Here is a 14440-nt window from a genome sequence, read left to right as displayed (position 1 = left end):
TCCATTGCAGAATTTGATACATTCTTCCTCAGTTTTTGGTTTTCACTGATTCCCCACCTCAGTGTTTTACTCATGTTATTCCTCCTATATATGTCAAATTTTTCTCTCTGAGTCCCAGAATAAACATTCCAATGCTTGTAATTTCAGATCCCTGGCTAACTTCTACAAAAATAAATCTGAGTGTTTTGTCAAGGAGGAAGTAAATTTGCCAGAACCTTTCAACATGGACCTCTACTTGAGGATCTTCCAAGAACCAGGTTACAATAGTATTCAACAAAAACAGGCAATTAGTGATGCTAAAGTTGCCCTTATTGTATATTTTAATGCACATTTACATGCAGCAAAACAAAAATTTGAAGACATTATTCATTTCTTGCGAGAAGTATCCTTTAAATCTGAATGGGAACGTATGGAAGTCAAAGTTTTATTAAACCTTCATGCTGCTTTGATGTCCTTTTTTAAATTTGTTCAGACAGGACATACTTTGAAACTGAATGAGAGATATTTGTATATAAAAACTCTTGCTTGTAAAATAACCAAATATCAAAACTTATTAGAATCATGTATAAACAAAAGAATACATGGTAGTAGTAAAAGTACCTGGGAGGAAATTATGAAACTGGCTGATGTTTTACATACAATTGGTGGAGAAGATGCTTTCAGGAAAATTATTGACTTAGTTAATATAAAGAAAAAAATGTTTGCATTTACTTACGTTTTGGAAAAGACTGTTGAGGCTATAGAAAGTGCCGAACCACTAACAGATATACTTTCACGCAGTGACAGTTTTTGGAAAGTCAGCAAGACCCTGCCAGCACTTTTGACATATTTAATAATTGAAGCCTATTGCCCTTATAAGATAAGTTTATCAAATCTTTTGCAGCAGATAAATTCACCTGATTCGTGTCTTCAAACACAGTCATCAAGCTTAGATCTTACAGAGTGAGTCATGTCATACAGGTTTTAGAAATGGTTATTAGATGTTTGTTAAGTACAGTACTTTACCCCATGTTTATTATACATATGCATGCCACATCTGTTTGTTCTGTAAACCATCCTTAGTTTTTCCCAACGGACATGATTTTTATCTCATGTTTTTAAACACAAAATTCTTTTATGAAAATTATCTTTGGAATGTGAGCAAAGTAACATTTATGAAGGGATTCAGGGAAACCGGCAGGCCGGACTTGGGTCTCGGAGATGGGAAGTACAGTGCCTGCACTCTGAAGGAGGGGTGTTAATGTTGCAGTTTAAAAACTGTAGTGTAAAGCACCCTTCTGGCAAGACAGTGATGGAGTGAATGATGGTGAAAGCTTTTCTTTTTCGGGCCACCCTGCCTTGGTGGGAATCGGCCAGTGTGATAATAAAAAAAAAAATATATCTTGGTCTTAAATTTTAAGTTTACATTTTCAAGAAAATTTTGAAAGATTTCACTGTAAGTCATAGTATTTCAGACAAATATGTTAAATTGGCATGTACAGTCCAAACAATGTTTACTGATCAAAAAATCTCATTTAGGCTCTTATATGTATAATTGGAATTAGTACTAATTATTTGTTAGGTATATTCTCCCCAGATTCAACACATAAAGGTCTCCTGGAGTATATCTGTGTTCTGATACAATACCTTTAATAGTTGAATAACTCCTTGTTCATATTCATAAATGCATTTTCACCATTTTCTTTAATTATAACAATACTTTCAGTTATTTTCTTAGGAGCCAAGATATATTGTATGTACTTCCATTTTATAACGAAAAAAGGCACAATACTGTGGCTGGAACAATACATAAATAATCCACACATAGAAGAGAGGAGCTTATGATGACTTTTCGGTCCAACTTGTAAATGGTCCAGGTTGGACCGAAATGTCGTTGTAAGCTCCTCTCTTCTATGTGCAGGTTATTTGTGCATACTTCCATTTTATTTTACTTTATAAAAAGGAGCAAATCTTTTCAGTCAAGTTTTCCAGGTCATCTCTCACCTCTCTACTCTGTAGAGTGTTTACTAATTCTTTGTTTTTAAGCCTAGAAATCTCTTGAGTTGTAATGCTTCTCAAGTATATGATTGTATTGTTTTGTGTTTCTAAAAGTAAACATAAATAGGTCGTTCAGCACAAGGACTGGTGGAAGCTTAATCATTCACCAGGTAATTTCAGCCATGTCTCTGCCTGCACTGGTCAACAATTTATGAAAAGTTGTATGCTTCTTAAATGAGATTAGCTAATTCTTATGTATTTTCATGTCCTGAATCCAAATATCACCTGGAAAAATTCTTATTGGTTTAAAGATACGAAATATGTAATATTCGATTATTTTATTAAAACGTACAATATGTGTAAGTATGTTTTAAACTCTAATCTAATCTTTTTGCTTGACGCTTATGGTGGGCTGAAGAATCATCTTTTGCCAGTGTCCACCAATAGTCTGCAAGCATTCTTGTACCCCATTTGCCCTGGTACCATTTTTCCATGGTTGAAATATCTTGGTGAAACCATTCACCATTTTTTCGTCACTAACTGCCCCACAGTTTGCTGGAAAAAAGTCTAAATGTGAGTTCAAAAAGTGGATTTTAAGTGACAATTTACATCCCTTCTTCCTCCTCACCACTTTCTTCATCTGACTCAAAGGATACCAAAGTTGGTGCATCACTAACAAGTATACCCTCTCCATGTGGAACTGGGTGAATAGCTGATGGAATGTTTGGATATTCAATGGACCCCCTTTTTTTTTTTTCTTTGAGAAGCCATTTTGTACTGGAGGTACCATGCAGAAATAACAATTGTTGATGTGGTCTGTTGGCTCCCACCATGCCATTGGCACAGCAAAAGGCATTCCTTTCCTTTTCCTGTTCAACCACTGGCAAAAGCTAGTAGCACAATTGTTGCAGCATATGTGTGGAACCCAGTTTTTATCCTGGTCACCAATCTTGCATCCAAAATATAGGTGATATGCCTTTCTAACCATAGCAGTTATACGGCGCTTCTGTGATGCTAAGGTCACCTCACCACAAATGTAGCAGAAGTCTGCCGTATTCACACAAGAGGAATCTGAAAGAAGAAAACAATAAACATTTAGAAGATAAGCAGAAAATTTATTCATTAATTTATTATAATACAGAACATAATAGCTAAGCAGAAGTATTTATATCGTTCAATAGGAAAATAAAATTAATGTAATGTGCCTCACATGCATATTAATAGCTTGCACAGTAAATATTTATTATAAGTTTAAAAGGTGTTTGGCTAAGAAAATCACCGACCTTTCACCTCAAAATATAAACTTGCACAGCACAACCACCTTCTATGACTGCTGGAACAATAATGAAGGTCAGTGAGACTGTGAGTGTGGTAAGAAACACACTGCAGCAAGCCTGTTGGAACTTGTTGAAGATGTAGATTTGAGGTTGTCAGTCCCTCAGCCTGGAGAAGAATTCTGCCTCATAGTCTGAAACAATGTGAAGAACAAGCGACAGTGCCAAGACTTATATACTGTCAGCAGGAGAAGTGTAGAGTAGTATAAGAAAGAATGTAATCACTGAGAGGTCTCGTCCCTCTCAGAGACATGAGAATGGTTGGATCTGAGAGGGACGTGACTTCTCAGTGATTACATTCTTACTTCTACTACTCTACACTTCTCCTGCCGACAGTATATAAGTCTCCACACTGAAACTTTTTACAATACTGTACAGATAAAATTTTATATAAATACATGTCCAGTAGAAAGCTGCTTATTATGCAAAGCATTTTAGGCAGGCTAATCCTAAACCTTACAAACTACTTTATCCTGTTCTTACAATGTAATTTTAAGCATTGTGTATCAGTACAGCATGAATAATTCATTCCAGTCATAAGTATGATGAAACAGCTTACAAATAATGAGCTGGACTATTACAAATAATATACAGTGGACCCTCAACTAATGATAGTAATCCATTCCAGACACCCAAAAATATGAAAAAAAAAAAAATTTACATGATAATATACATTTTCCTTGTAGATGAATGGTTCGTAGATGAATGGTTCAGAGAACCGACATGTTGTTGAATTAGACACATGTGCAATTCTTGGGTATCTTTATTGAGGAAACGTTTCGCCACACAGTGGCTTCATTACCTGTCTACGGTTTATAAGCTGCTTCTCCGCTCATATACCGTATTCTATTCAAGATTGATGGACTGACCACATCGACTCAAGGCTGAGGGACTGATTACCTCATTCTCCTCCTGTCCTTCAAGTTTCTCCTTTGTATGGACTGATGAAGCCACTGTGTGGCGAAACGTTTCCTCAATAAAGATACCCAAGAATTGCACATGTGTCTAATTCAACATAATTTTCCTACACAGAAAAAGAATACATGCACAATAAATAATGTACTGTACTAAATGAAGAATAAATGACTCTTACCTTTATTGAAGATGTAGTGATGAGTGATGAGATGGGAGAGAGGGGAGATGATGGAGGTGTACTATTGTTTGGAAGGGGAATCCCCTTCCTAACAATAGTGTACATACTGTCATCCTCTTCTCCCCTCCCATCTTCCATCCACCCAGAAGTCTTCAATAAAGGTAAGTGTAATGTTATTATTATTTTATAAATGTATGTACTTGATTTCTCATTGTTTTCTGTATGTAAATCTTTATTTCTAATTTGAATTTTTTTTTTTTAATATTTTTGGGTGTTTGGAACTGATTAATTGGATTTACATTATTTCTTATGGGAAAAATGGTTTCACCATTCGTGAATTTCAACTTTCAGCAGACTCTCTGGAACGGATTAATCACGAAACTCGGGGGTCCACTGTATTTCCAAGCATTATGTAGGTTTTGCTAACATTGAGTGTGAATTTGTTAGTTGTGATCTAATTAGATATTCTTGCAAGTTTGGCATTTACTGTGTTGTTAAGTATGTGCCATTCAGATCAGTATTTGAGATGACAAAAGTTTTGTCATCAGCAAGCAGAATTGCTTTAAGTTCCTGTGAAGCAATTGTGAAGCCATTGATATACATAAGGAATAACAAAGAGCCCAGAACACTGCCTGGTAGAACCTTTATGTTAATAAGTTATAATAACAATGTTTTGGGTCTAGTATTGAGTATACCTGGAGAGGACTTCAGGGATCAATGCCCTTGCAACCCAATCTGTGACCAGGCCTCATGGTGGACCAGAGCCAGATCAACCAGGCTGTTACTGCTTGCCACAAACAAACCGTCATACGAAACACAGCCTGGCTGGTCAGGTATCGACTTTAGGTGAAGACAGCCTGGGGTCTGTTTGTAATTCCCCTTATGTATGCTGAGAGGCAGTTGAACAGTCTTGGGCCCCTAACACTTATTGTGTTGTCTCTTAGTGTACTTGTGGCACCCTGCTTTTCATTGGGGGGATGTTGCATCTCCTGCCCAGTCTTTTGCTTTCATAAGAAGTGATTTTCATGTGCAAATTTGGGACTAGTCCTTCTAGGATTTTCCAAGTGTATATTAGTATGTATCTTTCTCATCTGCACTCCAGGGAGTACAAATCAAGGGAATTCAACCATTCCCAGTAATCTAGGTGCTTTATCATACTTATACATGCTGTGAAAGTTCTTTGTCCATTCTCCAAGTCTGCAGTTTTGCCTGCTTTGAAAGGGCCCATTAGTGTACAGCAATATTCCAGTCTAGAGAGAACAAGTGATTTGAAGAGAATCATCATGGGCTTGGCATCTCTAGTTTTGAAGGTTCTCATTATCCATCCTATCATTTTCCTAGTAGATTTGGTAGATACATTGTTGTGATCTTTGAGTTACCTGGAGTTTACCTGGAGAGAGTTCCGGGGGTCAACGCCCCCACGGCCCGGTCTGTGACCAGGCCTCCTGGTGGATCAGAGCCTGATCAACCAGGAGCCACAGCCCGGCTGGTCAGGAACTGACTTTAGGTGCTTGTCCAGTGCCAGCTTGAAGACTGCCAGGGGTCTCTTGGTAATCCCCCTTATGTATGCTGGGAGGCAGTTGAACAGTCTCGGGCCCCTGACACTTATTGTATGGTCTCTTAACGTGCTAGTGACACCCCTGCTTTTCATTGGGGGGATGTTGCATCGTCTGCCAAGTCTTTTGCTTTCGTATTGAGTGATTTTCGTGTGCAAGTTCGGTACTAGTCCCTCTAGGATTTTCCAGGTGTATATAATCATGTATCTCTCCCGCCTGCGTTCCAGGGAATACAGGTTCAGGAACCTCAAGCGCTCCTAGTAATTGAGGTGTTTTATCTCCGTTATGCGCGCCGTGAAGGTTCTCTGTACATTTTCTAGGTCAGCAATTTCACCTGCCTTGAAAGGTGCTGTTAGTGTGCAGCAATATTCCAGCCTAGATAGAACAAGTGACCTGAAGAGTGTCATCATGGGCTTGGCCTCCCTAGTTTTGAAGGTTCTCATTATCCATCCTGTCATTTTTCTAGCAGATGCGATTGATACAGTGTTATGGTCCTTGAAGGTGAGATCCTCCGACATGATCACTCCCAGGTCTTTGACGTTGGTGTTTCGCTCTATTTTGTGGCCAGAATTTGTTTTGTACTCTGATGAAGATTTAATTTCCTCGTGTTTACCATATCTGAGTAATTGAAATTTCTCATCGTTGAACTTCATATTATTTTCTGCAGCCCACTGAAAGATTCGGTTGATGTCCGCCTGGAGCCTTGCAGTGTCTGCAATGGAAGACACTGTCATGCAGATTCGGGTGTCATCTGCAAAGGAAGACACGGTGCTGTGGCTGACATCCTTGTCTATGTCGGATATGAGGATGAGGAACAAGATGGGAGCGAGTACTGTGCCTTGTGAAACAGAGTATATTGTGTTTAATTATGGAAGTGCATATTTGTTTTTAATTATTTTCTCTTTGTAATTATTTCCTCATGTATTTAACCCTTAAACTGTCCACACATAGATATAAGTGCACGTGCACAGCGCTCCGAACGTATATCAACGTTTTATTTTTCATTCCTTCAAATTTGGCACGATAGGCCTAATTCGCCTAGACATGAAAGAATGGGTTTGTGCACTCACTGTGCTCACTATGAAAAAATCGGGGACCACTTAGTACCTTGTGGGAGCACCAGTTCAATTGAGTGCCAGCTAGAGCAAATAGCATGGCAAACACCAGTGATTCACCGATGTCATGTCATATTAACACTCACATTTTAAGAGGAAAGTAAAAATAGGTTAGATAAATGCATGAGTGGGTGTGAGTTAGACCTGACTCACTTGTGCTACTAGGTCAGATGTCGTGCTCCTTCTTTCAGTGGATGTGACCTGACTAGGTGGGTCATTGGTTTAAGCTGGGGGGTGACATGGACCTGCCTTGCATAGGCCAGTAGGCCTGCTGCAGTGTTCCTTCTTTCTCATGTTCTTATGTATTTGGCTGGCTGGCTTTGGCTGTTTCTGTCTGTATCTCTGTCTATTTGTCTATATGTCTATATCACTGTCTATCTGTATCTGTCTATATCTCTGTCTCTCACATGTACTCGTAAATACAGTTATTATACATAATTAAATTACCTAGGATAACCCAAAAATTCCAGGCCAAGTGCAGAGTTCAAAGTCCTTATAGTCACTCCCTCCCAAGCCTTACCTATAAGGCTTATGCAATGGAGGATACTGAAGTGTTCTTTTCAAAACTCTCTTAGGGTCAAGGGAGTGTCTGAAGTCACATTAAAGCACCTCTGAAACATTGCTTTGGTGCAGAGTTTTTTAAAGTTTGAAATGACCTGCTGGTCCATGGGCTGGAGGAGAGGAGTGGTATTCGGGGGCAAGAACTTTGTTCTGATAAACCCAAACTCCTGCAGAATTAGGTCATCCAAGTTTGGAGGATGAGCAGGTGATATGGTAAACACGAGGAAATTAAATCTTCATCAGAGTACAAAACAAATTCTGGCCACAAAATAGAGCGAAACACCAACGTCAAAGACCTGGGAGTGATCATGTCGGAGGATCTCACCTTCAAGGACCATAACATTGTATCAATCGCATCTGCTAGAAAAATGACAGGATGGATAATGAGAACCTTCAAAACTAGGGAGGCCAAGCCCATGATGACACTCTTCAGGTCACTTGTTCTATCTAGGCTGGAATATTGCTGCACACTAACAGCACCTTTCAAGGCAGGTGAAATTGCTGACCTAGAAAATGTACAGAGAACTTTCACGGCGCGCATAATGGAGATAAAGCACCTCAATTACTGGGAGCGCTTGAGGTTCCTAAACCTGTATTCCCTGGAATGCAGGCGGGAGAGATACATGATTATATACACCTGGAAAATCCTAGAGGGACTAGTACCGAACTTGCACACGAAAATCACTCACTACAAAAGCAAAAGACTTGGCAGACGATGCACCATCCCCCCAATGAAAAGCAGGGGTGTCACTAGCACGTTAAGAGACCATACAATAAGTGTCAGGGGCCCGAGACTGTTCAACTGCCTCCCAGCATACATAAGGGGGATTACCAACAGACCCCTGGCAGTCTTCAAGCTGGCACTGGACAAGCACCTAAAGTCGGTTCCTGACCAGCCGGGCTGTGGCTCGTACGTTGGTTTGCGTGCAGCCAGCAGCAACAGCCTGGTTGATCAGGCTCTGATCCACCAGGAGGCCTGGTCACAGACCGGGCCGTGGGGGCGTTGACCCCCGGAACTCTCTCCAGCAGGTGATGGAGAAGTATGACACAGATACAATGCCTCAGCATCAGCAGTGGACATGGCAACAGTTGTCCCCACAAAACCTTGACCATCGAGTTCAAATTCCAACTGCTATCACACTGCACCGCTTAGTGCCCAAAACTCCAACCATGGCTGCAGCATCTAAGCATAAACTCAGACACTTTAAACCTGAAGAAGTCTTGAAAGCTCAGCTGAAAGCCAAATACAAGTTACTGGAAGCCAGGCTGGGGCAGGAAAACCCTGCACCTCCTCCTTCAAGTTATCAACAAGACACACAAGGTCAAACACTAAGTACAGCCCCCACAGGAAGAGAAAACTTACCACCAGAACAATGTGAGCGCAGTGCTGATGTCTTCACAAGGTTAAGCAAAACTGAAGATAAGAAATCCGCCAAACACCTGGAAACTACAAAGAAAGCTGGGGCAGTAAAACCTTCATCCCTTCACCGAGGAATTGGAGAGTCCAGTCTTCGTATTCGTCAAGTTACACGACTGGTTGCTCAGATATCATTGTCCATTACTAGGAGACACTTGAGATCCAATTTCTTTTCCAGGAGGTAATTCTTTACACTAAGGCCAAACACTTCATTGAACCACTTGACAAAAATTTCCCTCGTGACCCATGCCTTATTATTAGATCTACGACTGCTGCACCTCTCCTGCCATACAGTTTATAAGCTGCTTCTCTGCTCATATACCATATTCTATTCAAGATTGATGGACTGACCACATCGACTCAAGGCTGAGGGACTGATTACCTCATTCTCCTCCTGTTCTTCAAGTTACTGATGAAGCCACTGTGTGGCAAAACGTTTCCTCAATAAAGATACCCAAGAGTTGCACATGTGTCTAATTTAACAACGTGTCGGTTCTTTGAACCATTCATCTACAATCCTGTCAGACACTGCAACTTCTTGGGATCTTAATACTTGGGAATTCTTCGCTTGCCTAACCCTTGGGCACGACCTACTTCCACATTGGACAAATGTGACACCACCTACGACTGCTGCACCTCTCCTGCCATACGGTTTATAAGCTGCTTCTCCGCTCATATGCCGTATTCTATTCAAGATTGATGGACTGACCACATCGACTCAAGGTTGAGGGACTGATTACCTCATTCTCCTCCTGTTCTTCAAGTTTATCCTTTGTATGGACTGATGAAGCCACTGTGTGGCGAAACGTTTCCTCAATAAAGATACCCAAGAGTTGCACATGTGTCTAATTTAACAACGTGTCGGTTCTTTGAACCATTCATCTACAAGCGGGGTTAAATTCGAGGAGCCAGTTGCTGGACCATGTGTCCAGCCTGTCCAAGTCTCTCTGTAGTCCTGCCTAATCCTCATCTGATTTAATTCTCATTAAATTTCACATCATCTGTGAACAGGGACAGTTCTGAGTCTATCCCTTCCATCATGTCATTCACATATACCAAAAATTGCACTGGTCCTCGAACTAACCCCTGTGGGACCCTGCTCGTCATGGGCGCCCACTGTGATACCCCATCATGTATCATGACTTGCTGTTGCCTCACTGTCAGGTATTCTCTGACCCATTGCCCCTCAAGGAAGGTTCCTTGATGTTGGTGAGGGGCTCTTGATTTAGGGAATTGGATCTATGCTCCAGTTCCCCGAATTAAGCCCGAATGCCTTCCACATCCCCCCCCCAAGCACTGTATAATCCTCCGGGTTTAGCGCTTCCCCTTTGATTATAATAATAATAATCTGATCCATTGCAGTACCTTCGTGTTACACGTCCTTGATCCTCTAGCTTCTGCACTAATCTCTTGTGAGGAACTGTGTCAAAGGCCTTGCAGTCCAAGAAAATGCAATCAGTCCACCCTTCTCACTCGTATCTTCTGTTACTCAGTCATAAAACTCCAGTAGGTCTGTGACACAGGATTTGTCTCCCATGAATCTATGATGGTCATCGTTTATAATCTTGTTCCCATCCAAGTGCTCCACCACTCTCCTGGTGTACTCACCCATTTGTACTCACCTATTTGTGGTTGCAGGGGTCGATTCATAGCTCTTGGCCCCACCTCTTCGCTGATTGCTACTAGGTCCTCTCCCTGCCCCATGAGCTTTATCATACCTCGCCTTAAAACTATGTATGGTTCCCGCCTCCACTACGTCACTGTCTAGGCTATTCCACAGCCTGACTACTCTATGACTGAAGAAATACTTCCTAACATCCCTTTGATTCATCTGAGTCTTCAACTTCCAATTGTGACCTCTTGTGTCTGTGCCCCTTCTCTGGAACATCCCGTCTTTGTCCACCTTGTCTATTCCGTGCAGTATTTTATATGTCGTTATCATGTCTCCCCTGACCCTCCTGTCCTCCAGTGTCGTCAGGCCGATTTCCCTCAACCTTTCTTCGTAGGACAATCCCCGTAGCTCTGGGACTAGTCTTGTTGCAAACCTTTGCACTTTCTCTAATTTCTTGATGTGCTTGACTAGATGTGGATTCCAAACTGGTGCTGCATACTCCAGTATGGGCCTGACATAAATGGTATACAGTCTTGAACGAATCCTTACTGAGGTATCGGAACGCTATCCGTACGTAGGTTTGCCAGGCGCCCGTCAGCAGTTATCTGATTGATGTGCGCCTCAGGAGATATGCTCGGTGTTATACTCACCCCCAGATCTTTTTCCTTGCATTATGTGTATTAGTGACTATACTCTACATGACCAAAATGCTATAGCTATATACTTGTCCAAACTTCCCACCACTACAGATATCAGTACTAAAACTCAACACACAACTCAGGATATAAATAACCATAATTTGAACCTAGAAGATGATTGATCACGTTGACCCTGATCTAAACCTACATAATCTGACACACAATCAAAACCTATTGGAAAGTAACTACCTTTACTACACAGCATCACAAGCCAGCACTATCCTAAACAATGATAAAAGTCTATCAGTACTTAACTACAACATCAGGTCCTTAAGCAAACACTATGATGACCTCCTGGCACTCCTTGAATCACTGAAGACACCCTTCTCCTGCATTATTCTTACTGAGACCTGCCTTAAACAGGACACAATAGATATCTACCCTCTACCAGGATACACAGCAATCCACAACTGCAGACCATACCAAGTTGGGGGTGGTATTGCAATCTATTACTCTAACCAATTATCTTGTATTAGCACCAATTGCTTTAGTGATGAATATGGAGAATACGTTTTTGCTAATTTTACTGTAAAAAAACTTAAGACGCCTTTAGCAACACCCACACCCAGTCCCTAGACACCATCAACACTCTAAAAGACCAAGTCACCCTACTTACTACCAACATTACAGAGGAAAGATCAAGAGTGGACCAACTACTTGCCAATGTCATAACCAACTTCCAAGACCATAATGACCAACAGCAGCTATCTGACGCTGTTGTAGTTAACAGGAAACATCTCCCAGCCACAGTCACCCAAGAGACCTGCATGGAGACCACCCTACAGCTTATCAAGGACCACCTTCGCCTTAACATACGTAGTGACGACCTAAAGGATTGCAAACTGATGGGCTACCAAGCAGGTAAAAAAACAGTGCTGTTAAAATTCCAAACTAGCCTACAAAGAAACAACCTACTAAAAACATCTATTTCTATGAAAACTGATGTTTACGTCAATGAGTGCCTTACCAAAACAAGACAAAACCTTCTTTATCGGCTAAGAAAATTACGCTATGCCCAAAAAATCCACCAGTGCTTTGTGAGGGATGGAAAAATCGCAGTTAGGAAACAGCCCACTGGGAAGAGATACTTCATCTCTACAGAACATGACCTTAAAACATTCCTAAGTGAGGCTGGACTAACAGAATCAGAGTAAAGTGCAGATAATACCCATAGTCCACCGTTAGTGTTATATTGTCATAAATTTGTGCCCCCCTAAAATTCTAATACCCCAACTACTTTTGATTGTCATTGTTGTATTCAACGACCATTCTACCTCATAGTCTTAATTGTGTTTAATATCTACAGAATCTATCTCCTTTTTTACAACTTACCACATCACTGTTCCATCTTATTTTATTATAAACTAACCATAACTTGTCTTCAATAATTCTACCTCACTTTAAAAAATACTCAATTGCCCAATTTTATTCTAAATCCCTATTATTGCCCAATTTTACTTTAAACTATATTGATCAAACTTATTGTAAACTTCTTTTATTGACCATTTTTATTCCATACTTTTTTAAACTAGTATTTTCAAGTACAACTTTTATATTATCCTGTCTTCCATCTTACTAGCATATTATAACCAAGTCATTGCCATTTTTATTTTTATCATTTTTTTATTATTCTTTTGCTACCTTAATTTGTGTATTTTATCCTGTCAATTTAAATCTAATTATACTCTAATTCTTGTAAACAACTTATATAAGACCTTAGTGCAATTACAATTGAGAGTCTTGTGCCTTTATTATATTATTAGATTAATCACAGTTTTACTCTAGCTCAATACATAGTCAATACCAAATTCACTATACTAGACCATAGTGCAATTACTAGTGAGAGACTGGTGCTATTTGTAATTTGTATTTTTATATTATTAGACTAAACCTAGTTGTACTATAGCTCTTTCTAACTCAATACATAGTCAATACCAAATTCACTATATTAGACCATAGTGCAATTACTAGTGAGAGACTAGTGCTATTTTTAATTTGTATTTTTATATTATTAGATTAAACCTATTGTACTATAGCTCATTCTAGCTCAAAGCATAGACTCCACAAAAGTCATTATTAGACCTTAGTGCAATTACAAGTGAGAGTCTTGTTCTATTTTTAATTTGTATTTTTATATTACTAGTTTATACCTAGTTGTACTTTAGTTCATTCCAGCACAACACATAGACAACATCAACTTCATTATGTGTAGCAGTGACTATACTCTACATGACCAAAATACTCTAGCTATATACTTGTCCAAACTTCCTACCACTACAGATATCAGTACTAGAACTCAACACACAACTCAGGATATAAATAACCATAATTTAAACCTAGAAGATGATTGATCACGTTGACCCTGATCTAAACCTCTATAATCTGACACCCAATCAAAACCTATTGGAAAGTAACTGCCTTTATCACACAGCATCAGAAGCCACCACTATCCTAAACAATGCTAAAAGTCTATCAGTACTTAACTACAACATCAGGTCCTTAAGCAAACACTATGATGACCTCCTAGCACTCCTTGAATCACTAGAGACACCCTTCTCCTGCATTATTCTTACTGAGACCTGGCTTAAGCAGGACACAATAGATATCTACCCTCTACCAGGATACACAGCAATTCACAACTGCAGAACAAACCAAGTTGGGGGTGGTATTGCAATCTATTACTCTAACCAATTATCTTGTCTTAGCACCACTTGCTTTAGTGACGAATATGGGGAATGCATTTTTGCTAATTTTACTGTAAAAAACCTTAAGACGCCTATAACAATCGGTGCCATTTACCGGATACCTCACACAAACATCCCAAATTTCAGTGAGAAATTAAAGTCACTAATAACAGACAAATGAATAAGCACCACCTTCTCTTAGCTGGAGACTTCAACATCAACCTTGGCTTACTAGATGATCAGCCTGTAACTGATTTCATCAACAATATGAACAACACACTTCTCATACCAACAATAACTAAACCAACCAGGCTCACTGAGACAAGTGCAACCATAATAGACCACATATGGACCAATATACTAGCCCCCCTTAAATCAGGGATAATCACAGAT

Source organism: Cherax quadricarinatus, chromosome 1, assembly GCF_038502225.1.
Source record: "Cherax quadricarinatus isolate ZL_2023a chromosome 1, ASM3850222v1, whole genome shotgun sequence".
NCBI classification, from domain to species: domain Eukaryota; kingdom Metazoa; phylum Arthropoda; class Malacostraca; order Decapoda; family Parastacidae; genus Cherax; species Cherax quadricarinatus.
This window is presented reverse-complemented; position numbering follows the sequence as displayed.